This window comes from Prunus avium, chromosome 1, assembly GCF_965620075.1.
Source record: "Prunus avium chromosome 1, drPruAviu1.hap1.1, whole genome shotgun sequence".
NCBI lineage: Eukaryota > Viridiplantae > Streptophyta > Magnoliopsida > Rosales > Rosaceae > Prunus > Prunus avium.
This window is the reverse complement of record NC_142284.1, coordinates 23,760,190-23,780,768: the sequence shown is the minus strand read 5'-3', so window position 1 is coordinate 23,780,768 and position 20,579 is coordinate 23,760,190. Positions and strand designations below refer to the sequence as shown.

Below are 20,579 nucleotides of genomic sequence, written 5' to 3'. Positions count from 1 at the left end.
GCTTCCAAGTTGGATGGACCATGAGATATGATGTTAGGCTATGCATGTTTTCACCCTCTAAAAGACCTTTCATCCTACCCTTTTGTGTGCGTCATTAGCCCCTTTGTAACCAAACACTTAGCCTTTCTTTCACCACCCTTATTATCTATGACCTATACAACCCGTTTCTAAGCCATACCTTATAGCTTAGGATGTGCCAAAGTGATGAAAATAAGAAGGTTGAGCTCTACACCAAAGAATTGGCGTGTACCGAGGTGTTTGTGCAAAATTGCAAGAAGAAGAAAAAAAAAAGTATTTTGCAATTCAAAAGAGTAAAAGTTCAAAATCACTCCAAATGGAGTAGGAAATATGCACAATTCCTGGACGCTGAATACTACAAAAAGTCAAAAGGAGCTGACCATGTATGTGATCGTGAATAATGCTTTGGTATGTCCTAAGTTTTTGTTATTCCTTTCCTTTCTTTCATACCCCAAGCCTAGCCTTTCATTACAACCTGAGTAGAAGACCTAACTGATCTTTTGGGAAATCTTGCTTGGAGGTGAGGTATGTACTCTAGTTCTTAGTATTTGATTCTTTTCATGAGACATTATTTTCAGAAATTTCCATTCTTCAAGCTAAGCATATGTGTTAATATTTGATTTCCATTACATAACTTCATACACATATGTGACATTTGAGTGTAAGCCTAGGATTCCGAGAGAAAAAATAGAGTGATATCCGGTGAGGGATAGAGTCAAGGCGAAATAATTCCATGGCATTCGAGTGTGGTTATCTTTAAGCTTGGATGTTATGACTTTTGGTATTACACGTTACACTATGATGCAATTATACTCAAAGTGGCATAGCTTTAGTGATGCAAATGTGATTGGCATGCATTGGTTTTTATTAGCTTGTTTAAAGTGGTGCCTTTAACGACTTTGTTTTGCAGTTAAACGTTTGTGGGTATCGTAACTGGTAAACCCTCAGGAGACACAACTCCTCCTACTAGGGACACCTAGAGGTTTAACGGCTTGTGGCACATGCTAAGTGCCATCGAGTTTACCTGCGAAAGTGGTTTAGTTAGTTTTTCGTTTTGTTTTTATTTTTTGTTTCTAATTTTGCTCGAGGACTAGCAAAAGATAGGTTTGAGGTAGTTTGATAAGTGCATTATTTACTATATTTTTATATCTCTTTTATTTGGTTTTTGTAGGGAAAGTTAATTTAAAATAGCATTATTACCTTACTTTCCTTATTTTCAGCTATTCTGCACTCTTGGAAGGATTTCGACTGAAAATCGACTTTTCAAATGAATTTTAGCGCAAGGCCAATTGGAGAAGAAAGCTAAGACATTGAAGATCATTGTATCAAAGTTTCATAATTTTCTACCAAGCCAAATGCTCCAGACTTGCAAGTCAAGACAGCCTAAGTTGAAATTCCGTCAAAACTGCACTGCGGTGGAAGATTGAAGATTTGAAGACCTTTCCGATTTTTCCTAGTGGTGTGTAATATATGCTTGGAAAGCTTAGAGATAAAGCTACGTTTCTCATATTTTTCCAGAATTTACTAGGAATTGGAACGACCTCAAAACGTGCGTGCAAGATGGCTGACGTGTTTCCAAGTCAAAGAAGGATTCTTTCCTAATTTGTTTCCTTAATTGTTTGGGATTTTGTTTTGCTTTAGGAGAGTTTTTCCAGACCTTTTAAGAGTAGGGTTTAATTGTTTTACACTATATAAGATCACCCTAAGGATCTCTTCAGACCATCCTCCCATATACCATACTTTTCCACCAACTTTCATACACCCAGAGAAACATCAGAGAGAACCAAGGATTTGCTGCTACACTACTTGAGGAGCTTTCGAAGGTGTTCCTGTGGAGACTCGGAAGATAAAGTCCATCTGCCAAATCGGTTTTATGACAACAATTCTCTTGTTTATCTTTTCTTTTGTCATGAACTAATTATCCTTGCTAGGGCTACGATGTAGCCTAACCATGAATACTTAATTTTTATAGTTATATTAATTTCTTATTACTATTCCATGTTGAGTATTTGTTACTGTTCTTAATGCTTTGAATATCTGGCCAATATTTAATTGATTTGATGATCCAAGCGGAGACTGAGAGGAGATGTTTGGTGTTTGCTTCTTGTAACAAATACCATGTCTTGAATGAGTGCCCGAGAGGGACTAACATGACTCATGCAGTTTTCTTGCAGGTTCTCACAGAATTTAATGGGTTCTTGATTTCCTAAATCCGTTGCTCGAGAGAGAATGGGTTGTTAATTAAGAATACTTTTGGTTGAGCCCGAGAGGGGATATCGAATGAATTAGGAGAAACCAACTGTCAACATGGATAGTAATTAGGGTTAATTGGCTATAAGAATTAAGTGGAATTGGTTATGGTGAAATCGGATGCTCTAGTGTCTCATCATCTTGATTTTCTATCATTAATTAAATTGCTATTTTTCATAATTGTTTTAGGTTACTTAAATCAATCAATCTTCTTAATCAATTGTTCAGATAAACTTTTGAATTAATCATAATTGGTAATTAATAGGAAATTACAGTCTTCGTGGGAACGATACTCTACTTATTTCTATATTACTTGTGCGAATTGTGCGCTTGCAATAATTTCACAACAACTACCCAAAACACCAACCACTCCAATTAGGAACGAACTGCCTTTGAACTTGAATTATCCAATTTCTTACACCTATTGATTTCGGACCAAGCCCAAAACTTGGGCAACATCATAATATGGTGGGAGGAGTAATTTGGTTAAGTTTGAGTGAAATCCGATGTCTAGAACTACCCAATACACCAAACCACCCCAACTAGGAACGAACTGCCTTTGAACTTGAATTGTCCAATTTCTTACGGCTATTAATTTCGGATCGAGCCCAAATCTTGGCCAACATCACAATATGGTGGGAGGAGTAATTTGGTTTGTTTTGGGTGAAATCCTATCTCTAGAACTATGGAATACACCAACCACTCCGATTAGGAACGAACTGCCATTGAACATAAATTGTCAAATTTCTTAAACCTATTGATTTCGGATCAAGCCCAAAACTTGGGCAACAACATAATATGGTGGGAGGAGTCATTTGGTTACGTTTGAATGAAATCCGATCTCTAGAACTACCCAACACACCAACCACCCGAATTAGGAACGAACTGCCTTTCAATTTGAATTGTCCAATTTTTTACACCTATTGATTTTGGATCGAGCCCAAAACTTGAGCAACATCTTAATATGGTGGGAGGAATCATTTGGTTAAGTTTGAGTGAAATTCGATCTCTAGAACTACCCAAAACACCAACCACTCCAGTTAGGAACGAACTGCCTTCGAACTTGAATTGTCCAATTTCTTACCCCTATTTATTTCGGATCGTTCCCAATACTTGGGCAACATCATAATATGGTGGCAGGAGTCATTTGGTTAAGTTTGAGTGAAATCCGATTTCTAGAACAACCCAAAACACCAACCACTCCAATTAGGAACGAACAGCCTTTGAACTTTAATTGTCCAATTTCTTGAACCTATTGATTTCATATCGAGGCCAAAACTTGGGCAACATCATAATATGGTGGGAGGAGTCATTTGGTTATGTTTGAGTGAAATTCGGTCTCTAGAACTACCCAAAACACCAACCACTCCAATTAGGAACGAACTGCCTTTGAACTTGAATTGTCCAATTTCTTACACCTATTGATTTCAGATCGAGCCCAAAACTTGGGCAACAACATAATATGGTGGGAGGAGTCATTTGGTTAAGTTTGAGTGAAATCCGATTCACATCATCTTTCATTTAGGCACATGGCAGCAACTTCCTTGCTTCAAACTTTATCTTGGCACACCTTGGTATATTTCTAAGCTATAGGGTATGGCTACAATAGGTCAAGTATCTCAGATTGAGATACAAAGGTAGGGAAATGATGAGGGTGATAGAAGAAAAAGGCTTTAAGTGTTTGGCTTCAAGAGGGCTAATGGAACACACATATGGGTAGGGTGAAAAGAAAGCATATAGAATGGTTATACACACATAGCCTAGCATCACTTCAATGAGTTCATTCATGAATGAGAGCAAGCACATGATATCTGCAAAAGAGAATCATCCTTAGTATTCAATCAAAATGAAATGATGAGATCAATTAGAGTGAATTGAAGAAAATAAGTATGGATGAGAAATAGAACACTTTAAACCCTCTCAAGAAAGTAATTAGGCTCGATATAGCTCACTAGGGTAGTCTCCACTATTTTCCTTCAAGAATTTGAGCATGGTACTTTAGCCACCAGAATTCTAAGAGAAAAAGCTTTGTGAAGTGCAAAATTCTGATATGAAAACCTCAAATAGCAGCTCCATAGCATTGATTGTATGACATTCTTAAAAAAAAAAAAATAATTAGTGACAAGAGAACGAAAATTGAAAACACAAATGGATAAGAAAATAGAAATTGAAAACCTTCCCCCCATACCTGAATTGAACATTGTCCTCAATGTTAAAGCAAAGTAAAGATGATTGAGAACATGTAAATGATAAGGGGAAAAGTTAAGAAGAAGGTTTAGAAAGAAAAAAAAATGAATATATAAGCAACTCACGGATGACCAGTTAAGGGCCTCAGAAAACACAGCCAGGGGATCCGGGAAGGATGGAGGGGTCACAATGGTCCCGCTTAAAACCCAAACTTCTTAGACACCGAAGGTGTCGCCTAAAGAACTCCTAGACATTGTATTGACGGAAGTGCTCACTGGAGTTACCATAAGTCAGCTCATATGAAAAATCTTTTTAAATTTTTAAATATTTTATTTTTTAAAATTTTTATAAAAAAAGAAACAGAAATTTAAAATAATAACAAGTAAAGAGAAAGGATTGAAATGCTCCCCCTTGAAGCGATTAGGTCGAGCGTGATGCATTTGGAGGTCGCGACTTCTCCCACTACTCCACACTTCCTATCTTTGAAGTTGCCATCTCTCTCCATTTTTATTGAGCTATTTACATTGCTAAAACAAACACACACAAAAACTTGAAACGGAATTAAAGGATTACGAAATATTAAAAAAAACTAAAAATGAAAAGGAAAAATCAACACAAGTCCAATTCCATGCTTCAAAGCAACAAGCACCAATGGGTTGTGTAAGCTGGGACTTAAACCCAGTTCTCTTGCTTGTTGGGCAATTGTCCTTTTCTGTTGGACTACAAACACAACTTGTCCATTAACATCATTAACTTTAAAACTTGAAATTGTCCAGTTAAGAAAAAAAATAAAGTAGGAAAGCCAAATAGAATCAAACAATGTTACCGATCCCCGGCAACGGCGCCAAAATTTGTTGTTAATAATATGTTAACTCGCAATTGTACGGGGCAATTAGTAGTATAGCAAGACAAGTACGAGGTCGTACCCACGAAGATTGAGAAGTTCAAATTAGTTATGTACTTTAGATTACCGAATTCAAGAAGTTAGGAAGTTAAATCTAAAACAGAATTTAGAGTGAGTTTGAAAACAAATGCAGCAAGATTAAAATGAACTTTGAAGTGAGAATGCTTGTGATTATAGAAAGAAATGAACAAACTGAAATTGCAACGGAAAGCAAGTAAACAAAAGTAACAAAGGGTGGTTTTGAAGGTTAAAACACAGGTTTGGAGACTAGGGCATTCGATTCCCCGGCAACGGCGCCAAAAACTTGTTGTGTAGATACAGCTGCACCAAAATGGATTCAGTTGCATCCTCAACTTGTGATACTCGCAAGTGCACGAGCCGTTCGGTAGTATAGCGTATGTAAGTGCGAGGTCGATCCCACGAGGATTGGTGATTGAATGATTCAATTCATTTTCCCTACACAAAGCAGAAATGAAAAAAGAAAGGAAATAAATACAACAAGAAAAAAAGGAAATAACTCAAGCAAATAAGTTCCCAAGTTCAATTAGATTAATGGATTGATTCTAGCTAAAGTATGCTTAAGCCATGGTGTGTGGTCATAACCTTGTGTTCCTAATTCCCTAATTTGATCATTTGTTGTCTAACCTAAAATTAAGCATTAGGAACCCATTAAGCATAGAAGAACAATTTAAACAACCAAGCATGTATCTAATCCCTGTTGTCGAATGTCCATACATACTCTTCCTATTCATAGTTCAATTCGAATTAAAGCATGGTGTATACTCTTAATTCAAACCAAGATAGCTAACATGCAAGCCTAAATGGTGATCAATCATTCAAACTAGCATATTAACTTATAAGCATAATGAATAAGAACATTAACCATAATTGAAACTTGGAAACTAATCAAACTTGAAAACTTAAGAAAAGAATTTGCATTACAAAGAAAAATAAATTACAACTAAGAAGCAAAAGGAAAGCTAGAATTGAGAACTAGAAAGCAAAACTAAGAGAATTTGAGGGAGAGAAGGGAAGGGAGCTCTAGAGAAGTGTTTGAGAGCTCCCCCCCTTGGGGTGTGTTTACAAGCTTAGAGAACATCCCTATTTATAGGCCTAGGGGAAGTGAAAATCTGAATTCAATATGACTAATGCATACAACACTTGTATTATAAAATCTGATTTGGTTGATGCACTTGGATTAGAAAATCAGAATTGGTTAATGCACTTCACCAATAAATCCCACCAGCAGCCCTAGCTCATCTTCATGTCACCATGACCAAGCTTCCAACTAGCTACAATAGCTCATGCCTAGCTCACCATGACCAAGCTTCCAACCAGCTCATCCTCATGTCAGCATGACCAGCAACTTCAAGGGCTTACGAATTGGGCTAGGCTGAATCAATTGAAGACTTTAAGATGTCCATTGTGAAGTTCAGAATGTGTATGATCAAACCACACAAGTATTGGCCCAATCCAAGCTCGGAGGAGGAAGTTAAGGCCGAAACAAATTGTTAACTCGTTTTGCTCGCTGACAAAAATCCATCCTGAGCATGGTTCTGTGTTTGCTAGGTGAAAGACTCCATATTTATCCAATGGGGCTGAATGTTGGATATATTATAGTATACACCCATTGGAACAACTTTCATAAAGAATGCTGCCTCATCCGAGCTGTGTAGGTTGCTGAAACAAAGCTTGCAATATGACCTACGGAACTGGACTGGCAGGGGGCTGTAGCAAAAAATGAGTTTGTCTTTAAGCTCTTCTTCCCTTCATCCAAATTAGGCCTTAACATGCTTGAATTGCATGAATTATGCTCTCTTGCTCTTTTGGCCTACAAAACACACAAAGGGAGGCAAATAACTCAAAATTATAGGAAACTAAGCAAAAGAAGTAAGTAAATTTGGGCATGTATATGTATGAAATTATGAGCTTAACAAAATCCGATCTCTAGAACTACCCAAAACACCCACCACTCCAATCAGGAACGAACTGCCTTTCAACTTGAATTGTGCAATTTCTTACACCTATTGATTTCGGATCGACCCCAAAACTTGGGCAACATCATAATATGGTGGGAGGAGTCATTTGGTTATGTTTGAGTGATATCCGATCTCTAGAACTACCCAAAACACCAACCACTCCAATTAGGAACGAACTGCCTTTGAACTTGAATTGTCCAATTTCTTACACCTATTGATTTCGGATCGAGCCCAAAATTTGGGCAACATCATTATATGGTGGGAGGAGTCATTTGGTTAAGTTTGAGTGAAATCCGATCTCTAGAACTACCCAAAACACCAACGACTCCAATTAGGAACGAACTGCCTTTGAACGTGAATTGTCCAATTTCTTACACCTATTGATTTCGGACCGAGCCCAAAACGTGGGCAACATCATAATATGGTGGGAGGAGTCATTTGGTTATGTTTGAGTGAGATCCGATCTCTAGAACTACCCTAAACACCAACCACTCCAATTAGGAATGAACTGCCTTTGAACTTGAATTGTCCAATTTCTTACACCAATTGATTTCGGATCGAGCCAAAAACTTCGGCAACATCATAATATGGTGGGAGGAGTCATTTGGTTGAGTTTGAGTGAAATCCGATCTCTAGAACTACCCAAAACACCCACCACTCCAATTAGGAACGAACTGCCTTTGAACATGAATTGTCCAATTTCTTAAATCTATTGATTTCGGAGCGAGCCCAAAACTTGGGCAACATCATAATATGGTTGTAGGAGTCATTCGGTTAAGTTTGAGTGAAATCCGATCTCTAGAACTACCCAAAACACCCACAACTCCAATTAGGAACGAACTGCCTTTGAACATGAATTGTCAAATTTCTTACATCTATTGATTTCGGAGCAAGCACAAAACTTGGGCAACATCATAATATGGTTGTAGGAGTCATTTGGTTAAGTTTGAGTGAAATCCGATCTTTAGAACTACCCAAAACTCCCACCACTCCAATTAGGAACGAACTGCCTTTGAACTTGAATTGTCCAATTTCTTACACCTATTAATTTCGGATCGAGCCCAAAACTTGGGCAACATCATAATATGGTGGGAGGAGTCAGTTGGTTATGTTTGAGTGATATCCGATCTCTAGAACTACCCAAGACACCAACCACTCCAATCAAGAACGAACTGCCTTTGAACTTGAATTGTCCAATTTCTTACACCTATTGATTTCGGATCGAGCCCAAAACTTGGGCAACATCATAATATGGTGGGAGGAGTCATTTGGTTATGTTTGAGTGAAATCCAATCTTTAGAACTACCCAAAACACCAACCACTCCAATTAGGAACGAACTACCTTTGAACTTGAATTGTCCAATTTCTTACACCAATTGATTTTGGATCGAGCAAAAAACTGGGGCAGCAACATAATATGGTGGGAGGAGTCATTTGGTTAAGTTTGAGTGAAATCCGATCTCTAGAACTACCTAAAACACCAACCATTGTAATTAGGAACGAACTTCCTTTAAACTTGAATTGTCCAATTTCTTACACATATTGATTTCGGATCGAGCCCAAAACTTTGGCAACATCATAACATGGTGGGAGGAGTCATTTGGTTAAGTTTGAGTGAAATCCGATCTCTAGAACTTCCCAAAACACCAACCACTCCAATTAGGAAAGAATTGCCTTCGAACTTGAATTGTCCAATTTCTTACATCTCTTGATTTCGGATCGAGCCCAAAACTGGGGCAACCTCATAATATGGTGGGAGGAGTCATTTGGTTAAGTTTGAGTGAAATCCAATATCTAGAACTACCCAAAACACCAACTACTCCAATTAGGAACGAACTGCCTTTGATCTTGAATTGTACAATTTCTTACACTTACTGATTTTGGATCGAGCCCAAAACTTGGGCAGCATCATAAAATGGTGGGAGGAGTCATTTGGTTAAGTTTGAGTGAAATCCGATCTCTAGAACTACCCAAAACACCAACCACTCCTGTTAGAAACGAACTGCCTTTGAACTTGAATTGTCCAATTTCTTACACCTATTGATTTCGGATCGAGACCAAAACTGGGGCAACATCATAATATGGAGGGAGGAGTCATTTGGTTGAGTTTGAGTGAAATCCAATCTCTAGAACTACCCAAAACACCAACCACTCCAACTAGGAAGAAACTGGCTTTGATCTTGATTTGTCCAATTTCTTACACCTATTGATTTCGGATTGAGCCCAAAACAGGGGCAACATCATAATATAGTGGGAGGAGTCATTTGGTTAAATTTGCGTGAAATCCAATCTCTAGAACTACCCAAAACACCATCCACTCCAATTAGGAACGAACTGCCTTTGATCTAGAATTGTACAATTTCTTACACATATTGATTTCGGATCGAGCCCAAAACTTGGGCAGCATCATAATATTGGGGGAGGAGTCATTTGGTAAAGTTTTAGGGAAATCCGATCTCCAGAACTACCCAAAACACCAACCACTCCAATTTGGACAGATTTGCCTTTGAACTTGAATTGTCCAATTTCTTACACCTATTGATTTCGGATCGAGCCCAAAACTGGGGCAACATCGTAATGTGGTGGGAGTAGTCATTTGGTTAATTTTGAGGGAAATCCAATCTCTAGAACTACCCAAAACACCAACCACTCCAATTAGGAAAGACTTGCCTTTGAACTTGAATTGTCCAATTTCTTACCCCTATTGATTTCGGATCGAGCCTAAAACCTGGGCAACACCATAATATGGTGGGAGGAGTCATTTGGTTAAGTTTGAGTGAAATCCGATCTCTAGAACTATGGAATACACCAACCACTCCGATTAGGAACGAACTGCCTTTGAACTTAAATTGTCCAGTTTCTTACACCTTTTGATTTCGGATCGAGCCCAAAACTTGGGCAACATCATAATATGGTGGGAGGAGTCATTTGGTTAAGTTTGAGTGAAATCCGATCTCTAGAACTACCCAAAACACCAACCACTCCAATTAGGAACGAACTGCCTTTGAACATGAATTGTCCAATTTCTTGCACCTATTGATTTCGGATCGAGCCCAAAACTTGGGCAGCATCATAATATGGTAGGAGGAGTCATTTGGTTCAGTTTGAGTGAAATCCGATCTCTAGAACTACCCAAAACACCAACCGCTCCAATTAGGAACGAACGGCCTTTGAACTTGAATTGTCCATTTTCTTACACCTATTGATTTCGGATCGAGCCCAAACCTTTGGCAACATCATAATATGGTGGGAGGAGTCATTTGGTTAAGTTTGACTGAAATCCGATCTCTAGAACTACCCAAACCACCAACCACTCCAATTAGAAACGAACTGTCTTTGAACTTGAATTGTCCAATTTCTTACCCCTATTGATTTCGGATCGAGCCCAAAACTGGGGCAACATCGTAATGTGGTGGGAGTAGTCATTTGGTTAATTTTGAGGGAAATCCAATCTCTAGAACTACCCAAAACACCAACCACTCCAATTAGGAAAGACTTGCCTTTGAACTTGAATTGTCCAATTTCTTACCCCTATTGATTTCGGATCGAGCCTAAAACCTGGGCAACATCATAATATGGTGCGAGGAGTCATTTGGTTAAGTTTGAGTGAAATCCGATCTCTAGAACTATGGAATACACCAACCACTCCGATTAGGAACGAACTGCCTTTGAACTTAAATTGTCCAGTTTCTTACACCTTTTGATTTCGGATCGAGCCCAAAACTTGGGCAACATCATAATATGGTGGGAGGAGTCATTTGGTTAAGTTTGAGTGAAATCCGATCTCTAGAACTACCCAAAACACCAACCACTCCAATTAGGAACGAACTGCCTTTGAACATGAATTGTCCAATTTCTTGCACCTATTGATTTCGGATCGAGCCCAAAACTTGGGCAGCATCATAATATGGTAGGAGGAGTCATTTGGTTCAGTTTGAGTGAAATCCGATCTCTAGAACTACCCAAAACACCAACCGCTCCAATTAGGAACGAACGGCCTTTGAACTTGAATTGTCCATTTTCTTACACCTATTGATTTCGGATCGAGCCCAAACCTTTGGCAACATCATAATATGGTGGGAGGAGTCATTTGGTTAAGTTTGACTGAAATCCGATCTCTAGAACTACCCAAACCACCAACCACTCCAATTAGAAACGAACTGTCTTTGAACTTGAATTGTCCAATTTCTTACCCCTATTGATTTCGGATCGAGCCCAAAACTTGGGCAACATCATAATATGGTGGGAGGAGTCATTTGGTTAAGTTTGAGTGAAATACGATCTCTAGAACTACCCAAAACACCAACCACTCCAATTAGAAACGAACTGCCTTTGAACTTGAATTGTCCAATTTCTTACACCTATTGATTTCGGATCGAGCCCAAAACTTTGGCAACGTCATAATATGGTGGGAGGAGTCATTTGGTTAAGTTTGAGTGAAATCCGATCTCTAGAACTACCCAAAACACCAACCACTCCGATTAGGAAGGAACTGCCTTTGAACTTGAATTGTCCAATTTCTTACACTATTGATTTCAGATCGAGCCCAAAACTTGGGCAACATCATAACATGGTGGGAGGAGTCATTTGGTTAGTTTTGAATGAAATCCGATCTCTAGAACTATGGAATACACCAACCACTCCGATTAGGAACGAACCGTCTTTCAACATAAATTGTCCAGTTTCTTGCACCTATTGATTTCGGATCGAGCCCAAAACTTGGGCCACATCATAATATGGTGGGAGGAGTCATTTGGATAATTTTGGGTGAAATCCGATCTCTAGAACTACCGAACACACCAACCACACCAATTAGGAACTAACTGCCTTCCAACTTAAATTGTTCAATTTCTTACACCTATTGATTTCGGATCGAGCCCAAAACTTGGGCAACATAATAATATGGTGGGAGGAGTCATTTGGTTAGTTTTGAGTGAAATCCGATCTCTAGAACTATGGAATACAACAATCACTCCGATTAGGAACGAACTGCCTATGAACATAAATTGTCCAATTTCTTACACCTATTGATTTCGGATCGAGCCCAAAACTTGGGCAACGTCATAATATGGTGGGAGGAGTCATTTGGTTAATTTTGAGTGAAATCCAATCCCTAGAACAACCCAACACACCAACCACCCCAATTAGGAACGAATTGCCATTCAACTTGAATTGTTCAATTTCTTACACCTATTGATTTCGGATCGAGCCCAAAACTTGGGCAACGTCATAATATGGTGGGAGGAGTCATTTGGTTAAGTTTGAGTGAAATCCGATCACTAGAACTACCCAATACACTAACCACTCCAAATAGGAACGAACTGCCTTTGAACTTGAATTGTCCAATTTCTTACACCCATTGATTTCGGATCGAGCCCAAAACTTGGGCAACATCATAATATGGTGGGAGTAGTCGTTTGGTTAAGTTTGAGTGAAATCCGATCTCTAGAACTACCCAAAACACCAACCACTCCAATTAGGAACGAACGGCCTTTGAACTTGAATTGTCCAATTTCTTACACCTATTGATTTCGGATCGAGCCCAAAACTTTGGCAACATCATAATATGGTGGGAGGAGTCATTTGGTTAAGTTTGGGTGAAATCCGATCTCTAGAACTACCCAAAACACCAACCACACCAATTAAGAAAGATTTGCCTTTGAACATGAATTGTCCAATTTCGTACACCTATTGATTTCGGATCGAGCCCAAAACTGGGGCAACATCATAATGTGGTGGGAGGAGTCATTTGGTTAAGTTTGCGGGAAATCCAATCTGTAGAACTACCCAAAACACCAACCACTCCAATTAGGAACGAACTGCCTTTGATCTTGATTTGTACAATTTCTTACACATATTGATTTCGGATCGAGCCCAAAACTTGGGCAGCATTATAATATGGTGGGAGGAGTCATTTGGTTAAGTTTGAGTGAAATCCGATCTCTAGAACTACCCAAAACACCAACCAGTCCAATTAGGAACGAACGGCCTTTGAACTTGGATTGTCCAATTTCTTACACCCATTGATTTCGGATCGAGCCCAAAACTTGGGCAACATCATAATATGGTGGGAGGAGTCATTTGGTTAAGTTCGAGGGAAATCCGATCTCTAGAACTACCCAAAACACCAACCACTCCAATGACGAACGAACTGCCTGTGAACTTGAATTCTCCAATTTCTTACCCCTATTGATTTCGGATCGAGCACAAAACTTGAGCAACATCATAACATGGTGGGAGGAGTCATTTCGTTAAGTTTGAGTGAAATCCAATCTCTAGAACTACCCAAAACACCAACCACTCCAATTAGGAAAGAATTGCCTTTGAACTTGAATTGTCCAATCTCTTACACCTATTGATTTCGGATTGAGCCCAAAACCTGGGCAACATCATAATATGGTGGGGGGTGCCATTTGGTTAAGTTTGAGTGAAATCCGATCTCTAGAACTATGGAATACACCAACCACTCCGATTAGGAACGAACTGCCTTTGAACATAAATTGTCCAATTTCTTAAACCTATTGATTTCGGAACGAGCCCAAAACTTGGGCAACATCATAATATGGTGGGAGGAGTCATTTGGTTAGTTTGAGTGAAATCCGATCTCCAGAACTATGGAATACACCAACCACTCCGATTAGGAACGAACTGCCTTTGAACATAAATTGTCCAATTTCTTACACCTATTGATTTCGGATCGAGCCCAAAACTTGGGCAAAATCATAATATGGTGGGAGGAGTCCTTTGGTGAAGTTTGAGGGAAATCCGATCTCTCGAACTACCCAAAACACCAACCACTCCAATGAGGAACGAACTGCCTTTGAACACGAATTGTCCAATTTCTTACCCCTATTTGTTTCGGATCGAGGCCAGAACTTGGGCAACATCATAATATGGTGGGAGGAGTCATTTGGTTAAGTTTGAGTGAAATCCGATGTCTAGAACTACCCAATACACCAAACCACCCCAATTAGGAATGAACGGCCTTTGAACTTAAATTGTCCAATTTCTTACACCTATCGATCTCGGATCGAGCCCAAAACTTGGGCGACATCATAATATGGTGAGAGGAGTCGTTTGGTTAAGTTTGAGTGAAATCCGATCTCTAGAACTACCCAAAACACCAACCACTCCAATTAGGAACGAACTGCCTTTGAACTTGAATTGTCCAATTTCTTACCCCTATTTATTTCAGATCGATCCCAAAACTTGGGCAACATCATAATATGGTGGGAGTAGTCATTTGGTTAAGTTTGAGTGAAATCCGATCGCTAGAACTACCCAAAACACCAACCACTCCAATTAGGAACGAACTGCCTTTCAACTTGAATTGTCCAATTTCTAACACCTATTGATTTCGGATCGAGCCCAAAACTTGGACAACATCATAATCTGGTGGAAGGAGTCATTTGGTTAAGTTTTAGGGAAGTCCGATCTCTAGAACTACCCAAAACACCAACCACTCCAATTAGGAACGAACTGCCTTTGAACTTGAATTGTCCAATTTCTTACACCCACTGATTTCGGATCGAGCCCAAAAATTGAGCAACATCATAATATGGTGGGAGGAGTCATTTGGTTAGTTTTGATTGAAATCCGATCTCTGGAACTATAGAATATACCAACCAGTCTGATTAGGAACGCACTACCTTTGAACTTAAGTTGTCCAATTTCTTACACCTATCGATCTCGGATCGAGCCCAAAACTTGGGCGACATCATAATATGGTGAGAGGAGTCGTTTGGTTAAGTTTGAGTGAAATCCGATCTCTAGAACTACCCAAAACACCAACCACCCCAATTAGGAACGAACTGCCTTTGAACTTGAATTGTCCAATTTATTAAACCTATTGATTTCGGATCGAGCCCAAAACTTGGGCAACATCATAATATGGTGGGCGGAGTCATTTGGTTAGTTTGAGTGAAATCCGATCTCCAGAACTATGGAATACACCAACCACTCCGATTATGAACGAACTGTCTTTGAACATAAATTGTCCAATTTCTTACACCTATTGATTTCGGATCGAGCCCAAAACTTGGGCAACATCATAATATGGTGGGAGGAGTCATTTCACTACAAGAAAAACACCCTTTACTGACGGTTAAAAAGTGTCACGTAAATAGATTCTTGACGGCTTAAAAAGCATCAGGAATACCAATCACTAAAGGTGTACCCACATACTTGACGGTTTTTATCCGTCAAATAATGGTTTTCCCTGACAAATAAAAACCGTCACAAGATGGCAAAATGTGTCACCTTATGGTCATTGCTGACGCTTTCCAAGTGTCAACTAATGTGTTTGTTGACGTTTTAATTGAGCTTTCTTGATAGATATTAGCCGTCAAGAACAAAAATCTAATAAATATAAAAAAAATGTTTATTGACAACAAAAGCTGTCAATGTAGAGTTTAATATTAAAAGAAATGCATAAAAATCAAATTAGAAATTGTAATCCACTAGAACAGTACAACTATATATAATAATTTAAAATACAAGCATATACTTAAATGTATAAATACATTTACAATTAAACATACTAAAATAAACCCAGCTCTCTACAAATAATGTCACCTAAAAACTTTACTTTCCCCGTAACATCTCCAAGTAACGCCCATCATAAGTCTAAGTCTTGCTTTGGTTGGAGCCTTTCGTACTCATACAAATCTGCCAAAACATGAACATATGGATCGATGAGTTATTAAAACCTACAACAATTAATAACTAGATAGTAATCAGACTAAAATACATATCCTGATTACTTCACAAGATTTACAAGTCATGAGCACCATCCATAAAGAAGAATATACAAATATACAGAAAATCAGGATGTTGCTACAAAAAATAGCTCAACCTTGAGTCAACTACAAAAAATAGCTCAACCTTGAGATGCAGCCCTTACCAACAACAAAGATATGTTTCCTTATATTATGGGGTTTAGAAAATATATACCATAGTTCAAATAGAAACCTTGAAAATCCTGTATAGTCTATGTCACAGCTCTAATAGAAAGCCTCCTCTACACTAGGACTAATAACAAGCCAATATTGCAGTTATAATCTAATTTACAAACCATTAATCATGAATATCACAGGTTGAGCTACCTAATTGGATTAGCCTCTAAGTAAGCAATATCTTTAATGGGTAACAATACAAAGTACCTATAGAATTGCATATATTTTTGTTAGTAAACATGTATATTTTCTATGATCTTTTAATATTATGTTTCTAGCCATGAGTAGTTCAGAGTTTCAATGCAAGGAGTATAGAAAAAAATCTGTAGTATAGAAAACACTCTGTAACTATCACAACTTGTGTTTATATTAGAAGTATCCCAAGATGGTAAGCATGAGAGAGGAGGTAATGAGCAGGGCTTCCTATGTAGATATACACATATGAGGTATTATTGGGCAACTGATTTCAGTTTCCTTATACAAAAATTTATTAAAGCAGCCCTTTTCAAGAAAATTAGGCATAAGAAAAGCAGTAATTGTGTATAAAACAAAGCAATTAGGCATAAGAAAAGCAATAACTCTATATAAAACAAGTCCATTAAGAACCATCACCAATTATCATTCCAAATATCAAGTCCATTACACTAAAGTGCTAATATAGCTATAATGCACATAGATACTATTAAAAAGAAAAAAGAAACATGATATAGAAGGTGGATAAGGAATCCACGAGAAAACTAAGAGCAAAGAGACTCAAAACAGAGATTCAGCTCCCAAAAAAGCAAGAAAACAAAATCATTGGCTTAATCATCAAAACAGGTTGTTAATTCCAAATAAAACAAGTGAATAACATACCTCATCCCAAAGCGAAAGAGTGGACATGCCCTCCAATGAATTTGAAGGGCATGGTGAGCAACAACACAATAATCAAGACGAGAATTTCCTCCCAGAAAGATGAGGACCAGTATATTCAGAATGTTCATGATCATATACAACCAAAACGTGACATCAATATAAAATAAAGAAATTCTATATTGATATTAAGTTTTGAACTCAATCACAGAAAGTGGATAACATTACCTGCATACCCACAGACTTCTTTATCTTCCATGCACAGAAAAAGGAATGTAGGTAATCAAGTCAGCCAATAATTCATGAAGCCGTCTGAATGTAAATATTCTTTATAAAAAAAAATACCTTTAACAACATAGAAACCTTCATTTCTTAAAAGAATAATAAATAAGGAAAGAAACAAATTGCAACATATAATTGTGTGGGAACTTGGTGGCATACCTTGAGGCCACTGTGGAAGAAGTGAAGGCATATAGAAGGGCTCGGGCAATCATAAAACTCATAGTCAAACTCACTTTCTAACACCAAGACTAGTCACACCCAAAGATCTTAGTCTACCCAGATTGATTATAACTCTCAAGCCTCAACAATATTCATAGAAAGGGTAGACAAGCCCAGGCTGGTAAGCATTAGACACGATGTAATGAGTCGGGCTTCCTATGTATATGGACACATATGAGGGATTGGGCAACTGATTTCAGTTTCATTATACATAAATTTATCAAAGCAGCCCTTTTCAAGTAAATTAGGCAAAAGAAAAGCAGTAATTGTGTATAAAACAAAGCAAATTAGGCATAAGAAACGCAGTAACTGTGTGTAAAACAAAGGGAAGTGATAAGAAACGTAGATTGCGAAGAAGATTAGATACCATAAAAGGGGAAAGTGAGCGAACTAGCCAGAGGAGCAAAGATTAGCTAACAGCTTTGGTCCCGTACAAGCAGGTCTTGCAAATTCAATATTACAAAAATCTGACCCAAACAAACCCATTCAAAATTTAGATCGAATTCATCAAATATTTGACTGTTAGAGAAATAGAAAAAAGATGGGTATTGAAAAAATCTTAGCTTTTGAAACGAAAGATGATCTTCAAAGTATATGTGCGATAATCTGGTGACAATGGCCTCGACGATGTCGCCGAACTGCTCTAAGGGATGTCATAGCCTTTGGTCCAGCAACGCCCTTGTGATAGCTGTTTTTGTCACCTTACCAAATTATGGCAGAACTAAAGGATGCAAGAGATGTCTCCCAGAAAAGTCCTAGCTCAAAGTTGTTTAGTATCGTGGGTAGATAACCCATCCCCCTACGGATGGAGGCTGGAGAATGGTGGCTGGTTGGCTAACGAGATAGGATAGTTTGCTGGTTGGGTACGAAGGGAATAGAAAGAAAGTGAGAGAAAATACGAAGGGATAGAAACTGAAAAGGATTGTTCGTATCAGATCTAGATCTGGATCTAGAAGAGAGAGAGAGAGACTGTTCGTATCAGATCTAGATCTGGATCTAGAAGAGAGAGAGAGACTATGGCAGAAAATGTAATACAGTAAATTGATTCATATACGACCTCAGTTTTCTAAAGGGTTCCCAAAGCGTCAGGTTGCCTTTATTTTTCCTTTTTTCCTTTTTTTTAGCAGAAAAAGCGTCAGGTAATCTTGGGTTTTATTTGACGTTTTTTAATCAACATCACCAATATGCGATAAAAACCTGACGTTTTCCCATAAATGTCAAGTAACATATGGTTTATTTGACACTTTTTAATAAACGTCAATGTTATGCGGTACATAGTTGACACTTTTTAAAAAACGTCAAGGTATATCACAATAGTTGACAGTTTATACAAAAACATCAACTATATAGTGTCAACTAAGGTGGTTTTTCTTGTAGTGTTTGGTTAAGTTTGAGTCAAATCCGATCTCTAGAACTACCCAAAACACCAACCACTCCAATTAGGAACGAACTGTCTTTAAACTTGAATTATCCAATTTCTTACACCTATTGATTTCAGATCGAGCCCAAAACATGGGCAACATCATAATATGGTGGGAGGAGTCAGTTGGTTGGTTTTGAGTGAAATCCGATCTCTAGAACTATTGAATACACCAACCACCCCGATCAGGAACGAACTGCCGTTGAACATAAATTGTCCAATTTCTTCCACCTATTGATTTCGGATCGAGCCCAAAACTTGGGCAACATCATAATATGGTGGGAGGAGTCATTTGGTTAAGCTTGAGTGAAATCCGATTTCTAGAATTACCCATAACACCAACCACTCCAACTTGGAACGAACTGCCTTTGAACCTGAATTGTCCAATTTCTTACACCTATTGATTTCGGATCGAGCCCAAAACTTGGGCAACAACATAATATAGTGGGCGGAGTCATTTGGTTAAGTTTGAGTGAAATCGGATCTCAAGAACTACCCAATACACCAACCACTCCAATTAGGAACAAACTGCCTTCGAACTTGAATTGTCCAATTTCTTACACCTATTGATTTCGGATCGAGCCCAAAACTTGGGCAACAACACAATATGGTGGGAGGAGTCATTTGGCTAGTTTTGAGTGAAATCCGATCTCTAGAACTATGGAATACACCAACCACTCCGATTAGGAACGAACTGCCTTTGAACATTAATTGTCCAATTTCTTACACCTATTGATTTCGGATCGAGCCCAAAACTTGGGCAACATCATAATATGTTGGGAGGAGTCATTTGGTTAATTTTGAGTGAAATCCGATCTCTAGAACTATGGAATACAACAACCACTCCGATTAGGAACGAACTGCCTTTGAACATGGATTGTCCAATTCCTTACACCTATTGATTTCGGATCGAGCCCAAAACTAGGGTAACATCATAATATGGTGGGAGGAGTCATTTGGTTAAGTTTGAGTGAAATCCGATCTCTAGAACTACCAAAAACACCAACCACTCCAATTAGGAACGAAATGCCTTTGAACTTGAATTGTCCAATTTCTTACACGTACTGATTTCGGATCGAGCCCAAAACTTGGGCAACATCATAATATGGTGGGAGGGGTCATTTGGTTAGTTTTGAGTGAAATCCGATCTCCAGAACTATGGAATACACCAACCACTCCGATTACGAACGAACTGCCTTTGAACATAAATTGTCCAATTTCTTACACCTATTGATTTCAAATCGAGCCCAAAAATTGGGCAACATCACAATATGGTGGGAGGAGTCATTTGGTTAAGTTTGAGTCAAATCCGATCTCTAGAACTACCCAAAACACCAACCACTCCAATTAGGAACGAACTGCCTTTGAAATTTAATTGTCCAATTTCTTACACCCATTGTTTTTGGATCGAGCCCAAAACTTGGGCAACATCATAATATGGTGGGAGGAGTCATTTGGTTAAGTTTGAGTAAAATCCGATGTCTAGAACTACCCAATACACCAAACCACCCCAA

General features: G+C 38.4%; 1 long non-coding RNA gene across 3 annotated transcripts; it reads right to left on the bottom strand.

The window, feature by feature from the left end:
• Positions 1 to 15,795: 15,795 nt before the first annotated feature.
• On the bottom strand, positions 15,796 to 18,728 carry LOC110770729 (uncharacterized). 3 transcript variants are annotated; one of them, XR_002528780.2, is made up of 4 exons: positions 18,210 to 18,723; positions 18,013 to 18,112; positions 17,148 to 17,456; positions 15,796 to 16,005 (listed from the first exon to the last, which is right to left on the bottom strand). It is a non-coding gene; the product is annotated as an uncharacterized LOC110770729 (long non-coding RNA). The 3 variants fall into 3 exon arrangements; XR_002528779.2 differs by having other exon boundaries at positions 17,148 to 17,396; positions 18,210 to 18,719; XR_015833094.1 differs by having other exon boundaries at positions 17,148 to 18,112; positions 18,210 to 18,728.
• Between the last annotated feature and the right edge of the window lie 1,851 nt (positions 18,729 to 20,579).